Source organism: Camellia sinensis, chromosome 11 (genome assembly GCF_055761805.1).
Source record: "Camellia sinensis isolate YWXY chromosome 11, ASM5576180v1, whole genome shotgun sequence".
Lineage (NCBI taxonomy): Eukaryota > Viridiplantae > Streptophyta > Magnoliopsida > Ericales > Theaceae > Camellia > Camellia sinensis.
The window spans coordinates 23,646,417-23,660,270 of record NC_138971.1 but is presented as its reverse complement, the minus strand read 5'-3'; positions in this window follow the sequence as shown (position 1 = coordinate 23,660,270).

Here is a 13,854-nt window from a genome sequence, read left to right as displayed (position 1 = left end):
CACTTAGAAGCAACTTTTGAAAGAATGAGAAAGTTTAAGTTGAAACTCAATCCTCTTAAATGTGTTAAACTCAATCCTTTTAAATGTGCTTTTGGCGTATCATCTGGAAACTTCTTGGGCTATGTAGTACACAAGAAAGGAATACAGATTGACCAGAATAAAGCCAAAGCCATCATTGAAGACAGACCTCCATCAAGAGGTCTGTCTTCAATCAATGCAGTGAAATATTCAAGTTCAGCATGTCATCAGAAGTATGATAAATGCAAGAAAACTAAAGAGTACCGGGACACCGACGATGGACAACTGCGTCTCTCTCCGTAGGACCATGCCCTCGAGTGAGGCTACTAACCCAAGTAATGCCTCCGTATACTCCCTGGTAGGCTGTAGATACAAGCTCAAGTCATCAATGAGTAAATAAATGCCTAAGTACCTGAGTGGTAAACGAAAAGCGGTGGAACATACCGGTGGTGAGTTAGGATCACTGACGTATCGGTGATCGGGCATAGGGGGCTCTATCGGAATCAGGTAGGAAGTCCCATATCGCTATCCTGTCAACTCAGTCGGGATATCTGGCCATTCGACCTGATAATACGTCGGGGGAATCGGGGGAACCAGTCCAGCCCCACCTCTAGATGTGCCGGCCCTACTGGTCGAAGGAATATCTGTAGCCCGGGTCTGGCTCGATGATGGCATGCCGGCAGACCTCCTCGTGGGAGTACGGACACCTGTCAATGGAGGCATCAAGTATGTATGACGGTAGGTCGCGTACTCCCCCTCCTCCAAATACAGAAGTAGATCAGTGCCCAGCATAGCTGACTCAACATCCTGGGGAGTGAGCCCCTCAGTAGACCGCATAACGACCGGAGGTGCTGCGGGGACACTCTGCTCGGGGTAACCCATAGTCTGACGCTTGAAGCGGTCCCCCAGAAACCAGGCCCTACCAACGGGCCCCTCAAATAAGATCCTGTACCGAGAAGCAGCCCACCCCCCAGCAAACTAAAATCGGGTATTTCCACCCAAGGGCGCCCAGGGCTGCCATGTGATCTGCGGATAACCAATGCATGAGCCGATTAGAAATCATAAATGTGCAAGATGAATCAAAGATGAAAACATGGAGAACTGAGAGTTCTGAATTACCTCGGTCGTCCGCACTGTGTCAAAATACTGCCGCAGGTAGGGCAAAGTTTCCCGGGCCCTCGTCCGGTACTGGCCCTCGAATACAAGCGAGTAAGAGATCGTGAGAGGCACCGCCACCTCGAGCTCCGGGGCCAGCGTTAGAAAGTACGTGAAAACCCATAGGTGTGGAAAATAGGGCAATAGCCATCAGAATACAGAATGCTGAGTGCAGAATGTGAATGCAGAATGTGCAGAGAAAGTAAAATGCTGAGAGCAAAAACAAAGTATAGAATGTAAAGTGTGCCGTGTGTGCAGTGTACAAATAACGAAAAGCAGAAATGTAAATCAAGAGGGCAGAAAGTACCTCCCAAGCTCTCCAATAACCGCCGACTGTGTTCCCCCGTTCGCGGGAGGTCGCACTCATGTAGCAATAGAGGGTAGCCAAGCCGACGCCACCCCAGTCATACCGACTGACCTGCAATAGGTCTACCAGAGCACTCAGCAGATAGAGTCCGATGGTGTTCCCCCTATCGGAGAACAGAGTGGTCTGAAGGAGGAACATCAAGAACCCTCGAGTGTACTGCGCTATCTCCTTGGGAGTCTCGGGCTCAGTCCCCCTGAAATGTGTGGAAAACCAAGTGTACCGGCCCCTGCCTGACGATCTGTCAACCGATGGGCGAGCTCCCAACAGATAAATCTAGGCAGCCTTCCACTCGCCCATGTCCTTGTCATAAGGGATCGACCAGCCTCTCATGTTAAGGCCTATCAGCACAGCGAAGTCGAACGGGGTCATAGTCATGTCCCCGGTAGCTAAGAAATGAAAGGAGTTGGTGGTGTCCCACCATCTCTCTACAAGGGCGCCCATCAACGTCTTGCTAGCAGGATAGTGAGATATCCCTGTGCAGAAGGGTCCGAACCCTGCCTGGTCAACCCAATCACGAACGGCCTTTGGGAACTCCGTGTACCACTCCCTCGCAACGATGGAGCCGTATCCTCATGTAATACGGGAAGATACCTGCATTTAGAATGAACACATGTATTCAGTTCAACATGAAAATATGAGCTGTGTGCAAATTAAATCAGATACAATGCCCTGAGCTGCATGTTCAACATAAAGTATGTGGGCTGTGTGTTCAGAATTGAAGTGTGTGAGCTGTGTGTTCAACATGAAATAATGAGCTATGTGTTCGACGTCAAGTGTTTGGACTGCGTGTTCAGACTTCAGAAATAGTGGGCTGTGTGTTCATCTCAAAGTTCGAGCTATGTGTTCGACGTCAAGTGTTTGGGCTGTGTGTTCAGACTTCAGAAATAGTGGGCTGTGTGTTCATCTCAAAGTTTGAGCTGTGTGTTCAACATCAAGTGTTTGGGCTACGTGTTCAGGCTTCAAAAATAGTGGGCTGTGTGTTCATCTCAAAGTTCGAGCTGTGTGTTCAACATCAAGTGTTTGGGCAGCGTGTTCAGACTTCGGAAACAGTGGGCTGTGTGTTCACCTCAACAGTTTGGGCTGTGTGTTCAACTCTCAACGAGTGTGTGCTGCGTGTTCACAATCAACCAAGGGCTGTGTGTTCAGAAATTCAAAGTTTGGGCTATGTGTTCAACTCTCAACGAGTGTGTGCTGCGTGTTCATAATCAAAAATAGGCTGTGTGTTTAGAAATTCACAGTGTGGGCTGTGTATTCAACTCTCAACAAGTGTGTACTGTGTGTTCACAATCAACCATGGGCTGCGTGTTCAGAAATTCAAAGTTTGGGCTGTGTGTTCAACTCTCAACAAGTGTGTGCTGTGTGTTCACAATCAACAATGGGCTGCGTGTTCAGAAATTCAACAGTTTGGGCTGCATGTTCAACTCTCAACAAGTGTGTGCTGTGTGTTCACAATCAATATGTGGGCTGCATGTTCAGAAATTCAAGTGATTGAGCTGTGTGTTCAAGGTGCAAACGGAATACTGTGTTACAGACTAAGTGTTCAGAACAAGCTGTGTGCCAGAATGAGCAGATAAACATAGCGAAAGCATGAAATGCAGAGAAAATGCATAATACATTACGGAAAACGTAAAAGTGAAGTACATACCTCCCATGCCTGATGAGAGAGGTGGGACTCCGGCTCCCGCAATAGCAGATCCATAGGTGCTCGACCATCAAAATCGGTAAAATGGTAGAAGACGGCCCGAGGAAGGATATGCTCCCGAGGGTGATACCTCTCGGGATCGAATGGCCGAACCCTCGGAGGCAAAGACATAATATCTGGCTCACCCCTTGCACCTGGAGGACCTCCGCTATGAGGGAAATGACCCGCCATCTCAAGAAATCTACAAAAAAGAGCAAAAAATGAGCAAAATAAGCCAAAATTAGAAAAAGTCAACAAAAGACAACTCTCGGAAATGAAAAAGTTAACAAAAGTCAACTCCCGAGAAAATGTTCCAAATATTGAGACAAACTTACCCCTAGTGTTGAAAATGGAGAAAGAAGCACCGAAATCAAAATTTAATTGGTTCAAAGTGAAGAGAACTGAAAGTTTTCGCAAAACAACTTTGCGTGGGGCGTCGGAAAATGCGTATAGAGCGCAGATCTGAGAGGGAAAATGGTCTAGGAAGGAGGATGAGCTAATTTCGGACCTGAAGTTGTGAGGAAAAGTGTTTTGCCCGTGTATATTTAAAGATCCAAGGATGAATGTACCAAACTGCCCCTGTTTTTGTTTAGGTGGTCGGCCGACCACCTTTTCTGGTAGGCCGAGCACCCCCTACACCAAACCTGGTTGGTGGCCTCCAAACCTGGTCGGTGGTGTTCCCAAGGGGGTCCCCAATGCCTCTTTGAGCTCCCTGCAAATTTTGGTAGTGATCGATGTCCCCGGCACCCGAGAAAGTACAAGAAAAGTGCACTTTTTGTTGCAAAATCCCTCTGTGGGAACTTCAATTCCAACTTTCGATGCGTATTTCATTGTTACTCGTCAAAAGCAAGGTGTATCCTTTTTGAGTATGTTGTGACCCTTCCGGGAGGTAAACCGGAGGTCGTGATTGAGTCGCCCTCTTCGAAACTTGCATTTCTTTGCCCGTTGTTTTGTGTCAAATGTGCATTCGAAGTTGTACTTATCCTACATTGTTATGCACGCCACTTGTATTGTTATGTATATCACTTACATTATTGTGCATGTTTCAGCGGTATTGTCATACCTCCATGCTTAACTTGCGTTGTCGCGCACATTTCTCCTCGCATTGCGATGCACTCTCCCATCGACACCATGTTTGTCTGCGTTCGATATAGCGTTGAACATATGTTGCTAACTATGTTGTGCTTGTTAAGTTTCTTTATTTTGCAGACACGATATTGTATGTACGGTTCATTTGAAGCTGGTGCGACCAGATGAGCCGCGCAGGTATTGTATCTTCTCCGTGTGAGACGTGGCGAGGATTGAATAACTCTCCACATTCTAACTGCATGAAATGTAGTTTTGGTTTGCATTCTTGCTTAAAACTGTTGCATTCATTGTGAATATTTGCTTCATTACAGCTCGCTGCTTTGCATGGTCATGAGTTACGTTTGGCTTTGTGCATATCATTTTGCATTTCGCCCCTTGCCTGCGGGCACATCTTTGTTTATCTCGCCTGTTTGTCTAAGTCTTCGGTCTTGTCAAAAATGGGTCGTCTCTGGGCTTTGACATTCACTCCCGTCACTTATGACTTCCGAGTTCTATCAAAGAGGGGCAACTGTAGCCACCCTATTTTTGACCGACCTTAAGACTCAGACGTCACCGATTGAGCGCTCGGTGATGACGCATATTGTGCTCGTTCTAAGGTTGCAGAGTCTCGGCTGAGAGTCTTGCCTCCGGACTTCGGGCTCTTATGTGCTTTGCCTCGGTTTGCGAACCAGATTCTGTTTTCTCTGTTTTCTCTTCCCGAAGAGAGGGAGAGGTCTCGTAGACCATCTCTCAGTAGCCGTAGGCTACGTTTCGTGGTCGTAGGCCATTTTTCCCGTTTGGAGACCAGTTTTCGATTTTTTAGAGCCGTCGGCCTTGCGCCTCGGTTCGGGACCGCTTAACTTTCTCCGTTTGCTCCGATTTTTGGCACACACCTTGTTTCCTCCGTCTAGAGAGACACTATGGCCTGGGAGACCACCTTCGTGGTCGCACGCCACCTCCGGTGCTTAGTAGTAAGTTTTCGGGGCCCCGGGCCGCGTGTTTTGGCCCCCGAACCCTCGTTTTGCACCGGTCAGGGTTCATTTTTGGCATGGACCCTAGTTTCATTGTTAGGAAGGTGGTACAAGGGTGGGAGACCACCTTTTCTTCTTGGAAACCAGCTTTCTCCTCGGAGACCACTTTTCTCTCTTCTCCAGCCAGTTTTCTTGGCAGGTAGGTGGTCTCTCTCACTTTTGGGCCATAATTTCTGGTCTCCCATACCCCCATTGTGTTGTACTCATCTGGGAGGCCACCAATATGGGTAGGCCGACCAGCTTTTCTTCCTGACCCTTTTGAACCTTGCTAGAAAGCTGGTTTTCCTCTCTCTTGGGCCACAATTTCTGGTTTCCCACCTGTAGACGCGCCCGCGGAGGGGGGCCTTATGCTACTACAGTTCGGACTCGCGATTTTGTTGTCGCGGTTCTTAATCTGAACCAAAGAGTCCAAATCTGGCAAATCGTTTTGAGAAACAGATTTTTGAAAAAGTAGTGCCAAACATGGACTGCTTTGCCAGATACAGAGTCGCCACCTAAATATTTTTTTAAAATGGGGAAATTTAGGAAACCCTGACTCGGTGCCGAAGGGCACATGTCCGTCATCACCGGAGTTGTCTCGGCTCGGGAGCTTGGGTACGATCGGGGAAGGTCAGCTATGAGCAACCCCTTTCGCTCGGTCCGAAGACCGGCCTCTACTAACCATGAGATCCGATTTTGAAAACGTTATGTATTCTTATTCCATTCATTAGCCCAGAATTACTATGTTATGCGCGCAGCAAACAAGTATAGACTAGATTGCCTAATTTGGAAATAAGCATTGCATATCCATATGTTTTGAAAAGTGATTTGGAATTTGCTACTCGCAAGTAGGCTAAAATACGGATTTCAACGAGTTTTTCCAACTCAAACAATCCAACCTTCACCCACAGGCATTCAAACAGTTTATCTCACATAAGCATTTAGCCGCATGGCAAGCATACTGTCATGTTAACATTCACACGCATGCGAGATGCTAAAGCGAAAATACTTACATCGTACTCCGTGCCAAAACAATAAACTAGTTAGCAAACATGCGTGTCCTAGTTCATGTTAAATTGCCTAATGCAACACATACAGGATGCAATTAGATAGGCTCGGCTAACCTAAGCATGGCATATGAAATGCGATCAACTATCACATATTCAATTTTTGAAATGAAGTACAAATGCAGTTAGCGTGATATACCGAGCCTAATGCATGCAATACAAATGCATGGATGCACACATGCATAGCATAAGGTATGCTAAATTAAACGTGCCCTAATCTACCATCATAAGCAGGTAAATAAAAGGGAAGAAAGAAGTGGGGATTGGAAGACATACACACCACCCACACACACTTATTACAGGTTTGCCCTCGCTCGGAGGGACCAAATAAATATTACAAATTAATTAACTACGTAAGCTAATTAATGTTACAAATTGCCTAATCAACTAAGCAAATTAACTAAAACTTAAGAAAATAGGAAATCGCCTCGGGAAATGCGCTGCCATGCGTGAGCTGCCTCTGTTTTCCTTCCTTTACTCCTCTGGAGGTTGCCAAAACCTCAGGACTGCTTCCTTGGATGCTGGGAGACATCACCGGCTGCATGGAATTTCCACCGGTAGTGTGATGTGGCCACCGGCACAAAGTGAAGCTATCGACAGAGAAATGATTGCCGGTCGGCACCTTACACTGCCGGTCGGCACCTTACACTGCCGGTCGGCAGAGTGTTCCTGCAGAATCTGCAAATGACAGCAACAGAGGGCAAGGCAAAGCATGGCAACACAATTCAAGGCATATATGCACCAACCATGTCCCTTATCATGATAATGACTCAAAGGGGCATGTGCCTCGATTCTCGGACCACCAATCACGCATTTCCATGCATGATGGCCCAAAGAACCAAGTATGCAACTTTGATTTCAAATGCATGCAAACAAAATCAAACCAAAGTCCTAATCCCTATCACCAAATCAAGGGGCAAGGAATGCATGTTGATGCAATGCAACCTAAGCATGCAAGCTAAGGATGCAACATGGCATGGCGATACACTTATGCAAGCATGCAAGCAAACATGAGGCAATGCTAGCCAATGAAAAGGTGGTCTAAAGCATGATTTGGGCGGCTCTAATAAGGCCCAAAACAGTGGCTAAATCGACCAAAAGAAGAGACCAAAACACATACACACATGCACATGTTAAGGCCCAACACTTAGGCACAAATTAGACAACCCTCAAGCACACTTGAAAGGGACAATCATGGACTAATTAGCATGCAACATAAGCATTGAAAATCATGTCATAAAAATGATGCCAAATCATGTTAAACAAGACAAGCAAATGCATGCAAGCATGGTCCAAGTACTTGAGGCAAGTCATGAAGCTTTGAAGCACATTTATCACAACAATCATGGCATGCATTAAGCAACTAAAACAGGTTTTTAGCATGTTAAAACAAGGCTAAAGGACTACTTAGATGGCATCTAAGTGGCTCAAATTTAGAGGCATGCATGATGGTCAAAACATGGAGCATGCAACACATGCTTCCAAAGCATTAAAGAGGCATGCAAGGCAGTCACGCAAGCATGAAAATGAGACTGAAATAACATGTAAGGTGACCCCAAATCACCAAATCAATGTAAGGATGTCATGCTATGCATGCACATACCTAAGGCCAACAAGCCAAAATGCAAAGAGGCTATATGATGCGTGCCAAAATCAACCCAAACATTTATGGATAGACCTAAAACATGTCAAGATAAGCACAAAATCTTCACAAATGTAAGCCTAAAACATGCTAGAAACAAAGGCACACAACCTAAGACATGTTAAGGGATCACAAGGCACTACATGGCAACTATGCTAAGCATGCATGGAGTACCAAAACCAAGTAAAAACAGAGGCATAACATGACATATTAAGCATAAAAAGCAGCCAAGTCATGGTCAATACACCCTCTAACATGGTGCTCCCTCAAGAGACCAAAACATGCCCTTTTCAAGGACAACAAGGAGAGGGAGTGGCCCTCTCCTTTTAAGGACTTCAAGGCACCATCTCTACCACTGAAATCCCTCAAGATTTTAGTGGTGAAGAGGCCCAAACACCAAAGTCCCGAAACTAGCACAAAATGGCTCAAAATGGGGCCTTTCAAGGCCTAAGAGGGGTCAAACACCTCCAAAACAAAAAACACTCTTAATAAACAATAAAGAGGGCTTAAAAACAGAACTTTTTTGTGTTATACAATAAGCACAAAAACGAATTTAAGACAGGTAGAAATAAGGTACAAAAATGGGGAATAAAGGGGTGAGATTCTTACCCTTGAAGCCTTCTTCAACAATGATGCTCCAATGACCCTCCTTGGCTTGAATCCAACACCAAAACTTCAAAATTAGTCCTTTAGAACCTCAGTTCCAAGAGGAAGGTGAAACACTAGGTGCTTGTGTGCAATAGTATGGACTAAAACACACACAAGAGCACAAAAGAGAGGGAAAGAGAGATAGGATGTGTATCTAACCCTAACCCTAGAACTCAAACCCTAACAATGGCTGTCTAAGCTCTCAAAATATCTCAAGTGTCTAACCCCTTAAGCCAAGAGACAAGGCTCTCTCTATATAGAAGCTTTTGTCTTGTAAAGCTTACAAGACAAGCTTCCAAGAGAGAGATCCCTCCATACACGTGTATGGAGGGGAGCCAAAAGCAAGACAGCTGTCTTAAAATATCTGCAAAAGCAGATGAACAGTAGTCGGCCGGCCAAAAATGCCATCTTGGCAAAAAAGAGTGCCGACCGGCACTAAATAGTGCTGACCGGCAACAAATAGTGCTGGCCGGCAATATACATTGCCGGTGGCAGCAAAAACCAGCCGGTGGCCTCTAGCCACTGCCGGTGGTGGGTGGGGATGGTCTACAAGCCCTACCCTGCCTCTCCAAGGCAAAACACAAGTGTTTGGTGTAAAGCCAGACACTAAACAGTCAAGTTCGGAGATCCTGAGGCAAGGCGCACGAGCCGAGACCTCCGGGAACTCCAAACGAACACAAACATGGATGATCACCGAGTGTTCAAACGGTGACATCCAAGTCTTGAGGACGGTAAAAAATGGGGTGTCTACACCACCCTACCACTGTGTTGCATTCACCTGGGAGGCCAATAATCTGGTATGGCCGACCACCTTTTCAACTTGACCCTTTTGACCCCTGGTCGACCGACCACTTGAATTGGTCGGCCATCCATCTGCTTTTTGCCCTTTTTGAGTGCATTACAGCTGTGCCAGTTGGGAGGCATTTGCCTCATCCTCCGGGATTTGACCCTTTAGTTTGTCTTCCTAAGGAAGATTTGGCCCATTTTGCTTAGCTTCTAAGGGAAGTTTCACCTTTTGTCAAGCTTCTTGAGGAAGCTTGACCCCTTTGGTCTAACTTCCTCTAGAAGCTTGACCCTTTTGGTTTAGCTTCTTTTAGAAGCTTTGACCCTTTGTTGAAGCTTCTTAGAGAAGCCTTGTCCCTTTGTCTTCTATAAGAGAGGGTCTCCTCTCCTCTTGCAAGGGTTAGAAATTCTTGGCTGAGGCTTCTACACTTCTCCCTCCATAGCTCTCTTCTTCAAGCTTCAAACCCCATTGTTCTTGCACCCATTACACTACGCCTCCTAGCACAACACCTCCACCATCCATCCAAGCACCTTGGAACTGATTTGCAGAGGTTGAAGGCTCATTACCTTGGTCCAGAAGTTGCTGAGGGTCGGCTCTACAAGGGTAAGCCTCTATTTCCCCATTTTTTGCATTATTTTGCTTCATATCTTAGCCCTATTTGAAAGCATTTTTGGGTTTTGACATAAACTAAAAAAAGTTTTCTTTTGAGCTTATAAACATTTTTTCTTAAGGCCATTTTTCTGTTGGGGGTCATCTACCCCCTTCCATGCTTCATTTCCTCATGTTTTGAGCTATGCATTTGAGCATTTGCATTGGCCTTGGTTTGGCCTTTTAGCCACTGAAATCTAGTGGATTTTCAGTGGCTACCATGTGTCTTTGAGCTTCAAAATCATAGAGGGGTGACCTTCTCACCCCTTGTTCTCTTTACTAGCTTTGTTGGCCTTCCAAAGGGCCCCTTATTTGCATGTTTTGAAGTCATGTTTCAGGCCCTATTTGGTGAGTTTTAAGGTCTGCATAAGCTCTGTCCAGAGCCCTTTTGGCCATTTTGAATGTCTATTATGCATGTGTAGAACAATCCCATTCGAGGCCTTTCAAAGGGGCTTTCACTTGCATGCTTCCTAAACTAATTTCATGGCCTTTTTGGTGGGTTTTAGGACCCTCATAACCTCTGTCCAGAGGTTGTTTTTCCATTTTGTGTGTCCATCATACATGTGTAGAATAACCTCTTGCCTGGCCCTTCAAAGGAGCACTTCATTCTTGCATGTGTTGACTGAGTTTCAGTGGTTATTTGGGCATATTTTGGCATGGCATACTTCTATTTTTGGTTGGTTTGGTGAGCCCTCATGTGCTTCATATACGTGTAGTGTAAATCATGGTTTAGTAGCTTACTTCGCATGCTTTGTTGACCTTTCATGTTAGCACTTTTTGGCCATGCCTTAAACTGATATTGTGCATATTTTAGACTTCTCTAGCTCTGTTCTTGGGTCTCATGATTGAATGATGTTTGTTTTGCATGCTTGTAGTTCAATACCCATGCTTAACTTTGAGTTTTGAGGCTCATTCCATACATATACCGAGGTGTGTTCATGTTTCGGGTCCATTATACAACATATTTCAGAGCTTACATGAATGCCATATTGCCATGTTTTCTACTCCTTAAGTGTGCTTGAGAGTTGTCCATGAATGCCTTGTTTTCGGACCATTGAATGAGCTCCATTCCTTTGCATTCCGAGCCATCATTTTAGGCCATTTCCCCACTGTTTTAGACCTACCTAGGGTCTTTTTGGGGTTGGTTTTTCCATTTGTGCATTGCTTTGGGTACCTCTAGTGTAACGCACTTCACTAGTTTCGGTACCCGGACCTCCTAGCATGTATTGGGTGGCCTGTTTGCATGTTTCGGGACCATCTTTTGTGCCATTTCAGAGCTGTATCATGTGCCACTCTATACCATATTTCATCATTTGCCGTGCTTAGTTAGAGTTGCATGTTGTGCCTTAGGATCGGCCCTTCGCATTCGTGCATGTTTGCATGTATTTCGGTTGTCCCATTTTCATCATATGGCCACTGATTTGAGTGTGGCTGAGGTCCACTTGTATTGGTTTAAGTCCACCTTGCATTGTGTATGCCATTTGCTTCATGTTGTTGCATGTTTGACCATCGCATTGTGTATGCCTTGATTATGCCTTTGTGTATGTCCATCTTCGTGAGTGCATTGCGTATGCTAGGTTATTAGTCGCATTGTGTATGCCATATAATTTATAGCATTGTGTATGCTAGTAGCATGTTTGCATCTCATCCTTGCATGTTTGCATGGTTAGGGCGCATTGCATTAGGATTGCATGCTAGTTGCATTTGTGCATGTCATGCATATTGCATTGCGTTTGGAGTAGGAGTTAGTCCAAACACGGGAAACGAGGGACGTTTCATACTCCAAGTGATGAAATGTGCCTCGATCCCCGGTCATCGGCATTCTTGATTACCCATGATAGAATTGTTGGCTTCATGTGTTCATACTTGCATTCATTCCATTGAGTCGTGCAATTCGACTCCTCGGTCATCATGCATCGAGATGTGTGATTGGTGGCACGAGAATCGAGGTCTACACTCCCTTGAGCTTGTGCAAGGACGGGGAGAGTGCTCTTGCACACATATGTTGAAAATACCTTAGTTTCTCTCCCTCTTGCCTTGGTTGCAGAAAAACCAGAATCTAGGGACAGAAAGTGGTCGGCTGACCAGGTTTTCTAGCAGGCCGACCACCTTTTTTGGTTTCCACCACAAAGGGTGGTTGGCAGGTGTCTCCCAAGCCAATACCTGGTCAGTAACTTCCCAGGGTGGAGTTTCAGCCTCTTGGAGACTTGTGCAAATTTCTAAAATCAGTTGCAAACAAAGGCGAGACGAGACATCGCGATGGAATTTCCCGACGAGGCGACTCGAGCATGCATGCATCCATCGTCACCCAAAACAGAGCCGAGGCAGTCACATTCATGTAGTTTACATGCTGACTTAGCTAGTTTGTTAATTAGTTAATGTTGTGTAATAATTAGTTGTAGCTGTTATTTATTCAGACTGTATTATTTATTCGAACCCCTCGAGGGGGGCAATGTTGTAATAAGTGTGTGTGTGTGTGATGTATGTCTTCCAACCCCACGTCTTTCTCCCTTTTGTTTATCAGCTTATGATGGTTAGATTAGGGCATGTTTTAATTAGCATACTTATGCTCGCATGTTTGCATTCATTCATCTGTCTTGCATGCACCGAGCTCGGCACGTCATACTAACTGCGTTGTATTTCAATTCCGAGTTGAATACGTGTTAGTTGTAGCATTTCAAATGCCATTGTAGAATAGCGGAGCCAATTTTAGTTGCATTTTGCATGTGTTGCAATAGGTATTCCAGCGTAGTTAGGATTCATGCATGATTTCTAATCAGCTTCTGTTTTGGCTTGGAGTACTCTGTAAGTTTTATGCTTTAGCATCCCTGCATGCGTGTGAGTGACTACCATGATAGCATGCTTACCATTAGGCTATTTGCTTATGTGATGTACCTGTCTGAGTGCCTATGGGTGAAGGTTGGGTTATCTGAATTGGAATAATGCATTGACTGTGAGTTTTAAGCTCACTAGATAGTGGCAAAACCATGTTTTCTAAGCCCACCCGAGGGTAACAAAATCTGCATTTTAGCCTACTTGCGAGTAGTAAACCGTTTTCAAAACAAACATGAAATGTTTTGTTCCAATTCAGGCGATCCAATCTATACTTGTATGCTGTGTGCATCACGTAGTAAATCTAGGCTAATAACCGGAATAAGAGCACATAATGTTTTCAAAACTCGATATCATGGTTAGTAGAGGCCGATTTTTGATTGGGCGAGCGGGGGTGCTCACGAAGTGACCTTCCCCAATCATACCCAAGTTCTCGAGCCGAGGCAACTTTGGTGATGACGGACACGTGGCCTTAGGCAAACGGGTCAGGGTTTTCTAAATTCCCCAAAATAAAATATTTAGGTGGCGACTCTGTATCAGGCAATGAAGTCCATGTTTGACACTTCTTTCAAAAAAATTCATTTTCAAAAACGATTTGTCGGATTTGGACTTTTTGATCATTCATCGGTCTTGCATTGCACTCTGCGAGATTAGATACAAGACCGTGACATTTGAGTCCTGAACTGTAGTGAGCCCAAATGAACAAAACGAGGGGATTTCCCCCCGGGACGTTCGGGGACGTCTACAGATGGCCCGCATTGTTTTGAGCATTGTGCAAATGCTAGTTTTTATACTTTCTGACTTGGGTATTGGATCAGTCTCGTTGTGATGCATTGAGTTAGTCTTTTTGAACTGAGTCAGTTGCGTCAGCCTTGTTGTATCGAGTCTGTCTTGTTGTGTCAGAGTCGGGTGATTTCGGGGGTGTTACCTCAGA